The sequence below is a fragment of the Sitodiplosis mosellana genome, unplaced genomic scaffold (genome assembly GCF_009176505.1).
Source record: "Sitodiplosis mosellana isolate CC-2019 unplaced genomic scaffold, AAFC_SMos_1.0 Smas_scaffold_4, whole genome shotgun sequence".
Lineage (NCBI taxonomy): Eukaryota > Metazoa > Arthropoda > Insecta > Diptera > Cecidomyiidae > Sitodiplosis > Sitodiplosis mosellana.
Genome location: NW_022595247.1, coordinates 1,276,565 through 1,289,060, shown reverse-complemented (window position 1 = coordinate 1,289,060; position 12,496 = coordinate 1,276,565). Strand labels below are relative to the sequence as shown.

Below are 12,496 nucleotides of genomic sequence, written 5' to 3'. Positions count from 1 at the left end.
CTGTTATTCGATCTGGTTTTCTTTATCTTTTAACTTTTTTTTCTGGTTCGTTCGTTCTCCAGAATGTTCGTTCGTTGGTTGGTCGCTGTTCAAATTGTTTCAAAAAAGTAAAATGTGGCACACCAAGACCGAGACAAAAAGCAGAGGCACAGAGGCAAAAAAAAAACAAAGACAAAAGAGAGCAAGCATTAGAGTGACGACCACAGAAAACGTGCATAACTGACGAATTATCATAATGGCCACTGTTAAAGCCTGTGGTTATTTATTGCTCCATGAGCTAGTTATTGTTGACTCTATTGTTTTCATTGTCATCGATTTTTCGTCTCTCGTGCCATCTCGTATTCCGTTTACGGTTGAACGTTGCTGGAATACTTGTTTTTCGTTTGAAAGTCGATCGATTTCGAGGTTGCTGCTGCTGCTGCATGCATAATTGTAAATTGGTTTTTTTTATTCATTCGCTTCGAATCAGCCAATAGCTGAATGCGACTATGCATGTTTCTATGCGCGATGCGACAATGTCGATTCTGTCTAATGGCTTTTTTGCTCAGATTTCTCGATTTTTATTTCCACGAAGTGCTCCCATTAGGTAAGCGCGATTTGTGTGAAATGATTCAAGTTAAACTTAATGACAAAACATATCCGGAACACAGTGATTAGTTACATCGATTGTGTGGTCGAGCAGCTTGTCCGTCCAAGATAATAGAAAAGTGGCTTTTATTTCTTTTCCATTTCTCCTTCATTGTTCGCCATTAAAATCACTTAAAATCGTTCATTGTCGCATTATCTCCAATCCGCTTTACGCCAGAAACAACAAAGTTGTGCCACCAATTGAAAATAACCAAATGTTCGCTCGTTTATTTTTTTTTAATCAGACGCTAATTTTCGATAATCCGCTGCGAAAATTCCGCATGCCATATATTTGCGTAAATAACATTGTGTGTGTGTATTCTTGATGCTCATTAAAGCAAAATTAATCAAATTGGTTTTTCGTCACAATTTCGGTGTTGTTTTTTTTAACGGTTTAACCGTAAAATCAAAATTGCCATAATTTGAGTGTATTGTATGCAATGTCAACTTTCACTAATGATCTCTATTGATTGGTTTTTGGTTTTGTTTTTACGATTATTCCGACGCACATTATGCACTAATTGGATCGTAGCAATGGCAATTTTTATCGGACATTTGCCGAGAAGCCAAACAAAGCAAACATGTCTATAAATACCGTGTTTATCCGAAGGTAATGCGGCCGTAATACGAATTATATCCAAAAATGTCTTAATTAATCGATGGTTGGACGGTATACACACGACGCTCTTGTTATCGATGAATTTTCGATTGTTTTGTGTCACGGTGCGCGATTGTCATATCGCATTACAATCTGACCTTAAACTTGTACACGTCGTAATGACACAAAAGTGTGCCCGCGCGCACGTGTGCGCCACAGATACAGTTTCCAATTGTTGTTATCGTTTTGTGTATTTCCATTGGATCGCTTTATGCGATGGCGTCCAACGCTAAGCGGTAACTATGTCTCTGCTTCTTTTCCTGTTATACAACTAATGTTGTAGTTGCTGTTGGTTGTTATTTAATCATTTACCACAATAACTTGAGCATCTGTGTGATGGCAGCCAATATCAATGCGGCGGTATGTTGTTTGCCCATGGAAGCATTATATTCCGAAACTACAAAACCAGTTAGTGGAGGTTTTGGTTGAGTCAAATTCACAGGGCAAATAATTGCATAGCATATTGTATCTTGACGCAAATGCCCCAAAACAAACAAGCCACGCATTCGATTCAATTCGAAATAGATAGTACAATATTTGGCTTTCGATGAAAATATCTTTACAACTTTACAATTTTTTTGCAACAATTTTGTGTAAGAGATGTTCTTCTACGCGCTATTGTTTTCGAACCGATTAATTAAAAGTTATTATGATTCGCTTGTGTTTCACCAAAGACAAACTTCTTAATTAATTTCGAATCCAAATGGAGAATTGCATTAATTTGAGTGGCGGAGGACTGTTCCCGTGCTAAAGTTTCAAAACTGAAATGTCATCAAAAATAATAATAATTCAGTTGAGTAGTTTTTGATGTGCCGTCGCCTGTCAATGATGATGAAAAGGTCAAATTCATTACAGTCGCATTGAATGCATTCCACGCCCAACACACGACTCGATTGCTCAATTGAAAATTGCATATTTTATGGTATAATCGAAATGAATCTTCTTGCTTATGAAGCAGAAAAAATTAAACTGCACTTCCACGTCATTCGATGAATTGAATTTGTATTCGAATGCAAGTTGAAATGCTATTCAAATCCATTCACAGTCAAATGCGCTTGTTGATCAATAAAATGTGCAAAAACTTGAAAAAGATGAGAAGGAAAAGCGCACACATTCGTTTGCGCTAATGTATTGCACACCGTGTGAGCAATGTTCATTGAGAGGAGAGTGATTGGTGCATTGAGTTGAGCTGGTGATCAATGGTGCAGTGATTGCGATTTGTTGGAATTGTTTGTTTCTGTCGCTCTCTCATTAAATCGGTATCATCGCTCGCAAGAGATGATGCACATCGCGATGCAATGTGCAATTGCAATGCTGTCACCATCTCCACCACTACCGCTGCTATCCTAACCGTTGTTGTCGTCGTTATCGTCTTTGCTGCAGCTCGTTTCGCACACGTGCATCACTATGGTTCTGTTGTGCATTGCAACCTAGATATTTGTATTTTAAGGCGATTATATTTGTGCCGTTCGCGATGTAGTGGCTTTTATATGTTTGGCGCAAAAATGTCGTCATTCTTCTTATTTGAGTATATACTTGCTGTTGATTTGTTTTTTTTTTCTACTCTGCACTGACTACGGCCGTCCTCGTCGTGCTTCTTTTTTTCATTCTATGGTGTGTGTCTCGCTCTGTGTGTATGCCAGTTTTGTACAACCAACAAACCGATTGGAATGACTTATGTTATGCAATATGAAACACACAATTTATGTCTTCGTTTCGTAAAAACACTTGATTATACGAAGAAAACGACGACGACGATGGAAGAAAAATAGGAACGATTTGTAATGCTATTTATGGTGTGTGTGTCTTTCTTCTCCTATTCTTTCGTCGAGATTTACTTGATTTTTCCACGGAAATCACTTCAACCAATGGAAAATACTAGCATTTGAATGTGGAACACCTGTGTTTTATTTTTCAACTAGTTCGAATTGAAGTTACGAAGAAATTTCAACTCTATTATCGTTTCATTCTTAAGTGGATTATTATATTTCTCTCTCCTTTTCTCTCCCTTGCTCTGTCGTTTCAATCCAATAATGCACTTGTGCAATCATTGTTTTAAATGAATAGTAATTTTTGCTTTCCATTGTACCAACAAATGAAGAAAATATGTATAAAACATCGAAAAATTATAAAGTTCATGACGAGTTATTAAAAGCAAAATGTTTTTTTCTCTCTGTGTCTTCAGCTTGTGCTTTTTTTAATAGCTTTTGTGTTGAATGCGATTAAATGTCAATCAAAATTGTGGAGCGAGTTTTCGTGACTTGCATTAGATTGTGGATATATCAAATGTCGCGGCCAGCGTAAAGTGTCGCATATTTTTCTCACTCTATCGCTCCTGCTCCGGTTGAACGGTCGGTTGCTAGTCTCGTCTCGTATTTTTAGAATGAATTTTAATGAAATCCATTCCTTTTGTTCCACTCGAAATAGCACGCTTTTATTTGTGTAATGCGCATATCTTTTTTCTCTCGTTGGCTCGGTATTTTTGTTTCGATAAAATGCCGCTGTTGTACGAATTCATTCCGGCGACATGCACATTAACGATTCCAGACCGGATTAAAGTCATTTCTATTAAATCTGACAATTTTTCGTACTCGAAATGAGTAGAGCAGAGTGTGTGTGTTGCTCGTCTCTCTCACTCTCTCTCTCTCTCTCCGTCTCATTTGAACGTACGAGTGCACCACATCGCGCTACAGTTTCACATCGTTGAAAACTAGAACATTTTAATAGCGTGACAAATCAAATTGCTTGAATGAAAAATCGGTTTTCTCGCTTTTGCATGCCATTTTTCAGATGAATGCACTCGATTTAAAATCATTTTTCAAACGAAAAATTAAAAACGATCAAAATGAATGGGAAAAACTTTCGCAGGAAATGGGACGCGTTTCTTTTTTTCTCTCTTCTTCAAACTAACAAAATAACAACAACAGAAAAAACAAATTTCATGTAATCAGAGTAGAAAATCCATCACTTTAATTGAAGTGGATATTCATAAATTCTCTCTTTTTTTCATCACTCTTGGCTGCAATGAATGGTAGTTAGACTGAAAAGAGAGAGAGAGAAAAATGATCGAATTATCGGAACAATAAAATGTAAACAATCCATCTTTTGAGACAATCAAACGAGGATATGGAATGGAGTTTACGTAACAGTAATGGTTTTATTAATGTATTGGAAACTGAAAGACGACAGTTAGAAAACTTCGTCTTTTCGCTGAAAGAAGAAATAAAATTAGCTGTTCTTTTGTGTGTTGTGCAGTAGCAGCTCTGCTTCGTTTCGGTGCCGGTGAATGCAACCAGACTTCAAACTACCTTCGTTATATGTGTGCGTTATATGAATGCAATTGATATGTATGTGCTTGTGCATGACTAACATGCTTACGTTTACGAACATCTGAACGAAAAATTTATGGAAAGAATAACAATAATAAGTCGCATTATGGATGAGCTTCAGCATGAACATAGACAAAAAAAGAAGACGACGATGACGATGGCGATGATGATGAAGAAGAAGAAGAACTATCGCACAAATGGTACATTTCCGTTTGTTCAATTGAACCCGTGAGCATAAAAACGAATTACAAAAAAAATCGCCGATCAAAACGTAACATAGATTTGTCGGCGTAACATACCAGTGTACAATTTGTTCCGAATTGAACGAGTAACAAATAGGTGTTCCGCTTTGTTCGGCGACGTTTTTATAAGTCGTTTTTATGCGCACGGGTTCAATTATTATATTTCTTGTGTTCGTCTTTCGTCTGCTTTTGTGCTGTACTGACTGAGTGTATGAGTCCATGTTTCATGCTTCGATCTGTTCGTGATTCGTATTGCATTTTTATGGATTGTTTATTGCATTTGTTATGGCAAAGTTCCTACCTTGGAGTGTGTATGTCTTGTTAAGTACGTTCACGTCGGCATAATGTCGACGTGATCCCAAGACGTTTATCTATTGACTGTAATGAAAATTGAGTTCTAATCCATCAAGACGCTAACAAATTCAATTGTTTGGTTATATATTCTGTTCGTGGCACAATGTTTGCTTCATCGTCATCGCCAATGTCGTCGTCGTTGACAACAAGCGTTGCGATTAAGGGAATACACCCAAACAATGTATAGGTCCAACCAATTTTTATTGATGCGAGACCATTCGATTCAGAGTTAATGATTTGCTATTCCAAACACTCCCCACTCTAATATTACCGATAATTTTCTTTGATGGCCATAGCATTTGTATTGATAAAATTCTTTTTTTCTTCCTTTTCAGGTAAGCAAAAGACGATTTCGTGATCAACGAAAGAAAGTTCAGGTCAACTTCCTGCTCCAACAAAAGGAAAAAACTAAGTGCATTAATCAATGAGAGTTTGTAAGCGAATTTATGTAGAAAATTCAATCGATTACCATCTGCAACTCTCTACGGTATCAGGTTGAAACTTTTTCATCGAATCAGACGAGAGAAAAAAACTCGAAGAAAATAACCCGATAAATTATTAGCAAAGGGATTAATTATTTTCTTGTTTACTATTAAAAATTTTCAAATTAATATTTCGACGCCCACAGGAGTTCTCTATGGAAATGCACGTACATCGCCGACGAAACCAACACGAAATCCATCAGCTTCAAACGTTTCCTTAAAAGGGCGTCGAATTATTTACACACATTTTGATACATTGAGAGAAAGCAACTGAAAAAAAAACATCTACAACCGACCACACCTTTTTTTAACTTTGAAAATTACTAATTCGTACCACACTCACTCACACACACATTAAACTTTCCAACGCAGAACTTAGGTAATAATAATCTTTCGGTGCAACACACGCGAGATACACGAGATATTGCAATGCGATTTTCAGTTAACGTGCCGTATTATTTTCTTCAAATAGAGCATGCAGCTTGTGCTGTGTTGTGCGCGTTCATTTGGAATCAAGTACGAAACACAAAACGCAAAATATCAACTTTGCTTTGTAATTAAAGATATATCAGGCTAAATCTTATCGCCGGGGCTTTTGGTTGTGTTTCGTTTCGTTCAATTCAACTGTACAGTTGGCCAGAAAAATTGATTTTTCACACCATACACCAATGCAATGCACCTTCAATGGTTCAAGTGAATGTTTCATGATCAAAACTCATTTTGATTCAAGATAACATCCAATTTATACGACGGAGGTAGAAGAAAAAACATAAACACGTCGATTTCCCACTAGCCACTAAAATTGCTTCAATTCCTCGCTCAATTAAGAAAAACATTAACCAACGCGGACATGGGTTTTTCTTTATGATTTTTTTTTTCGTTTGTCTTGAAAATTCATTTTCGAACTGAGTGTGTTCATTGTAGTGTTCATCGCTGAATATAGCCATCGGTTGGATCGAAAGAACATTGGAATAAAGAAATAAAAATTCGATTTGAAAAGTGTTGAAAACTACAAGGCCATTTCAAGTATACACAACCAATAGTGAAGCGTTGAACATTTTCTTAATATAACTTTTTTTTAATTGAGAAAACTATCCGACGAGCAAAAATAGAGGAAAAGAGGTTAAAATCCAATAATATAATGTTATTCAATGTGGGAAAAAAAGTGCGCCCGAAGAGGGACTTGAACCCGCGACCCTTGGATTAAAAGTCCAATGCTCTACCGACTGAGCTATCCGGGCTTCATAGTTGAACGACGTCGAACATAGAAGCCCGGGCGCGTACGTTCTAACTAAACATTGCGTTGCTTATCATCATTCCGGCATAGCATGTGTGTTGCTATTACGAAATATTGCCAAATGTACAGCGTGCTGATGTGTCGAAATTTCATTTCAAGTGGCAACATTTTTTGTCACTTTTTCAAGCGAGATATTAAAATGTGAATAACAAACTATGATGAATTTTTTTCTGTACTAATGAAATTCTTCTGCGAAGTATCATTTCTTTTTGCGCGAAAACATAATTTTGTCATCAATGTGATAATGAGATTCAAATTCGATTTAATGAGCATTTTCCTACAACATCTCCATCGTTGTAAACTTTATGCAATATTCCCGGCGGAAATGAATAATTTACATTCCTTGTGTGCGACGTGCTCGAAAAAAATGAATAGTTCACAAAAAGTCTTCGAAATTACTCACGTCATGTAAATTTTCTGATTAAATGCATTACTCTGGCACGTTTCACATGACATATTTGCAAAGTTTTTGTCTCGGAAAATGATGATGAATTATTACGAATGATGTTTGTTTTTAAACTTAAGTTCAACTATTTCATTGGATGTATTAAAATGATAGTTTCAGTTAAATTATTTTCTTTGAAAATGTACAAATTGTAGAAATATGAAAAAAATCATTGATTAAGTTAGTGATCAAGTTCAGATAGCAATTAAGTTCATCTAGTGAGAAAGAACAAAACAATAAACGCGCCCGTGCTTCTATGTTCGACGCCGTTCAACTATGAAGCCCGGATAGCTCAGTCGGTAGAGCATTGGACTTTTAATCCAAGGGTCGCGGGTTCAAGTCCCTCTTCGGGCGCTTTTCTTTTTTTTATTTCACTCCAAATGAATTGAATGGACAAATGACAATAGCTCAGAATCGAATAAAAACACTTCTTTCATGATTTTTTTCGATAGGATTTTGCAAAATATCAATTGAAATTGATCAGAATATGTGAAAGCCACCTGATCAAGTTTTAGCTAGAGTAGAATTCAAAAAAGAAGTGCGCCCGAAGAGGGACTTGAACCCGCGCCCCTTGGATTAAAAGTCCAATGCTCTACCGACGGAGCTATCCGGGCTTCATAGTCGAATGGTGACGAACATAGAAGCTCGGGCGCGTTAATTTTTTTGTTCTTTCTCACTAGCTGAATTTTATTGCTAACTGAACTTGATCAATAGCTTAATCAATCATTTTTCTCATATTTTTACAATTTGTACATTTGGCGTCGAACATAGAAACTCGCGTGCATTCTAGCTGAACGTTGCGTTGCTTATCAGTGATATCACCAGTGATATCATGTAGCTATACAATCTAAGCTCAGCTCAACGACGAAACGTACCTCAAATGATCGTATATCACATCAGTTAGATCATATTTAATGGTTCTATCGACCGGTTTTTGAGATCAATTAACTCTATATTTGATAGAGATGATGAAACAATTCAAAAAAAAAGTTCTGTATTTTTACATTTTTCAGTTTAAACAGGAGTTAGGAGCATACTTTTAGCATGAATAAAAATAAAAGCATGCTTTTTCTATGCTGCCGTATAATGAAATTCTTTCTTCTTGGAAGGTTCATCGGTGATATCATATTTTGTTGATATGATCAATAGACATTGCCATCGTCGTTCAGCTGAGCTTTTTTTTTCTTCACTCTAGCTGAAACTTGATCAGTCAAGTTTTACTAGTTTTGACCATTTCAATTTATTTTTTGCAAACATTTATTGAATAAATATATTTCATATATTTCATAATAAGAAAACTCTTTTCAAGTACAAATTCATTAGATTTGAGCTAGCTGGAAAGGAAAAAAAAGTGGAGCGCCCGAAGAGGGACTTGAACCCGCGACCCTTGGATTAAAAGTCCAATGCTCTACCGACTGAGCTATCCGGGCAGATACCTATTTTGTGTGTGTATGCCTATTGGTGTCACACCACCTTCCAGTTGCGCATTGCATGTGTTGTTGAGCTTAGAGACAACATGAGATTCCATTGCCTCTTGCGCATCACCAACAGATATGTATGATCAGTTGAACGACGTCGAAACACGTCTATTGATCATGTTTACAAAATGTGATATCACTGACGAACACATGTGTTTAACGATGTGGTATCGATCGACCATGTGCCTTGAGCAATTCGATACCGTCGTTTCTATTTTATGCTCTGAATTGATTCGATTCGAATGAAATGATCTTTTCATTGGAAAAACGCATTTTTGACCGTAAAAATTTACACGAATCGATTGAGAATTTTCATACTCTGATTTATTTTGATTGAATTTCGATCAATAGAATGTTTCTCAGAAAAAAATGGAATATTTCTCTGTTAATAGAGAATCTATCAATCTATCTGGCTGCAATATTTATTCGGCTGCGGTTTATTCATCATTAATCACATGTGGTGGTTTCATTTGGGCGAACAGAATATTTAATTTGCAATCTCATCACAACGAGAAATTCGAATTTTGAAAATGAACATTGAAAATTTGCTCCATTGAATAGCCGATCAAAGCACTATTTCAAATCGAATGACGAGCATGCGGTCAACCTGTGCTCCTATGAACAAAACGCGCTATCATTTGATAGTTGCGATTCTGAGTGAGAATATTCCTGAATATCTTTAGACATAATGCCCGGTTAGCTCAGTCGGTAGAGCATGTGGCTCTTAACCACAGGGTCGTGGGTTCGAGCCCCACATTGGGCGCTGATTTTTTTTTTCATTCTCTTTCAATAATTTGATCGAGACTTTATATACAGATTGGACTTTATATTGAATTATGCATCAAACGATTTTTTCAATTTTTTAGAGAAAAAAAAACATAAATGATAAGTATGATACAAAACCGAATATCAATGAAATGATAAAAAAAAAGAAATAAAAATGGAAAAAATGCAAAAAAATCAGCGCCCAATGTGGGGCTCGAACCCACGACCCTGTGGTTAAGAGCCACATGCTCTACCGACTGAGCTAACCGGGCATTATGTCTGAAGATGTTCAGGAATATTCTCACTCAGAATCGCAACTATCGAATGATACCATGTTTTGTTCATAAGAGCACAAGCTGACCGCATGCTCGTCATTCGATTTGAAATAGTGTGTGTATGCCTATTGACGTCGAACATAGAAGCTCGGGCGCATACTTTCTAGCTGAACGTTGCGTTGTTGAGGAATCGCAGCTATCGAATGATGAAATCACATACACGTGTTCTTAGCAAATGCTCTTCGTCTCTTCCATCTCTTTGGATCGTTTTGAATTACATCGATTGACGACGATATATTCATGAACATTTACACACAATTCGAACTTTGATTTTGTTCTTGATTGAAAATGCATCATGTAATACAATCCAAACAATTCACCCATCGTCGTACTAAGTATAATACAATGCACATTGCACACGGTATCTTCCGAATGAAACAAGAAGCATGCGAATTGCATCATCTTTTTCCTGTCTGAATCAATTTCTTTGTGTCTTATTTGCTAAGTGTTGCTTTGCCATTAACCGAGAAAACTAATGAAAAGTTCATTTAGCAGGGGAATAAACTATGAAGTCAAGGCAAGGCAAGTCGTGCAAGCAGAAAATGTGTGCGAATGAAAGTGCAAAAGAGAATCATGCACACTTACATCTGTATATATGTACTATAAACAACAAACCTCGTTAAAATCAGGGAAAAGAGATTGCGTTGTCGAAATAAAATGCTTTCCCCGTAACCATGTCTATTTTTGTAATTTATCACCCAAATATTTTCTCTCTCTCTCTCTCTCTCTTTCTTTCTCATTCTCGGTTTCCTTGAAAAGGTTTAGCACATGCATCATACGTACATTTTGTCGACAAGTAGCGCTATATTTTTATCCTGTCTCTCACACACTTTCTCTCACTATCCATGCGAATAAAGCGTAACCATGCCATTCGTCAAAGCGCTTGATCCCAAAATAAAACTATTGGGTGTATTTCGTTTCCATTTCCATTTCAACGATGTTTGTTTTCAACTACGGGATTTTCGATGTTCTCTTTTGGGATAAGCAATTTTCCAGAACAAACACACTCACTCACACACATGGTGAAATGAAGCCATTGAGAAGCCACCTCCAACATCATCGAACACCTAATGAAATTGAGATCAAGACAAATATCGTATATTTTTCGTTTGTTTTTCTGTCTTCGTTTCGAAGGGTGCAAAGAACCCTTACTCCGAAAACGAGCGAAATAAAAACTTCTGTTGCAAAATGCATGAGCGTGTGTTGGTTGTGGTTTCAACGCTGGGTACGCGTGATGAATAAAATGTTGTTACTCAATTTCGAAATGTTTTGATTGAAGTTTTGCGCAAAAAAGGCGACGTGTTAAAGTTCAACAAATATAAATTGCTTATTTTGCACCACGGTAAATGTTGCATGCAACCGTATGCCAACACGAAAAAAAAATTGCGCCAAAATAACGCATGAACACTGTCTATCTCCCTACAACTCCATATCTTATCAAGAGGAAAAATAGCGCGCCGAATGAGGAGAGGGAGAGATGTCAGCTTTGCATTCGACACCATCGAAATGCGACAGTGGCGCGCACGAATGTACTACTCAACGCACGAATTGCCACACTGCGTGAATGGAGTAGCAGTAGCGAGCAGCAACATCATAGCAGGCGATAAACAAATAAACATAAATAAAAACATTCAATGTGATATTAGTGTTCCGCATTGGCATCTCTCTGGAGACAGAGCATATTTTTCCGTTTTATTTGCTTTTGTACACATCCCTCCTCCGTTTGTACACGGAATAGAAGAAGAAAAAAAAAATGTGTGCACCAAACCGTTTTCCACATGTGCGTGTTTTGCAAATATTATTGTTGCCGTCTCGCAAAAACCCACATCGTTTTCGGTTTTGCCGTTTTAGTTTTTATGGAGCACACACATACAGCCATTATCCAGCCGCTGCATCCACCACATTTTCGCAAAACGGGAAGTTTTTGCTCCATTGCTTTCCTTTTCCACCGAATATTGTAGTGTACACAACACACTTGACATTAGATAAAGTGTTTGCTACATGTTTAGAATGCAACCCAACCAATTTTATAATCGAATGAAACGCCCCAACGAACGATACAATTTTTTTTGCCTTCTACTTCCTCGAGTTATATTCGAACTCGCCCGGATATGATTGCATCGTGTGTCGTTGGAGTATGGCAGTTGGAGCATGGCATTACCAATGGAAATGCGCCCGTTTAACAGGGACACCACGTACAATCAAATGAGATCGTTCACGAATAAATAAGAAGAAAACTGAAAAATCATACACATGGCTCCATATTATAGGCATATTATGGGTCTGTCTTTTACGATAAACTTCCTTCTTGTCATTTTATAAATAGCAACCAGTTCACTGAACTTCGAGTCGAGAGTAAAAAAACATGATGAAAGAAGATGGAAAAAGCAACCCCATCTCAATGTTGGTTCCAACTAGCTTCTTTAACTCGTTGTGCTCGCTTCGAGAGACGCCAATCACATTTCCACAATTCTGTACGCTTTT

General features: G+C 37.1%; 1 protein-coding gene and 6 non-coding genes across 20 annotated transcripts in view; 3 read left to right on the top strand and 4 right to left on the bottom strand.

Annotated features, from left to right (window-relative positions):
- LOC129566656 (serine/threonine-protein kinase svkA) overlaps window positions 1-12,496 on the top strand; it is a 103,683-nt gene that overhangs the window by 85,350 nt on the left and 5,837 nt on the right. The window lies entirely within an intron of this gene.
- Trnak-uuu (transfer RNA lysine (anticodon UUU)) lies at window positions 6,861-6,933 on the bottom strand. The gene has a single exon. It is a non-coding gene; the product is annotated as a tRNA-Lys (tRNA).
- Trnak-uuu (transfer RNA lysine (anticodon UUU)) lies at window positions 7,716-7,788 on the top strand. Its single transcript has one exon. It is a non-coding gene; the product is annotated as a tRNA-Lys (tRNA).
- Trnak-uuu (transfer RNA lysine (anticodon UUU)) lies at window positions 7,976-8,048 on the bottom strand. Its single transcript has one exon. It is a non-coding gene; the product is annotated as a tRNA-Lys (tRNA).
- Trnak-uuu (transfer RNA lysine (anticodon UUU)) lies at window positions 8,792-8,864 on the bottom strand. Its single transcript has one exon. It is a non-coding gene; the product is annotated as a tRNA-Lys (tRNA).
- Trnak-cuu (transfer RNA lysine (anticodon CUU)) lies at window positions 9,603-9,675 on the top strand. Its single transcript has one exon. It is a non-coding gene; the product is annotated as a tRNA-Lys (tRNA).
- Window positions 9,877-9,949, bottom strand: Trnak-cuu (transfer RNA lysine (anticodon CUU)). Its single transcript has one exon. It is a non-coding gene; the product is annotated as a tRNA-Lys (tRNA).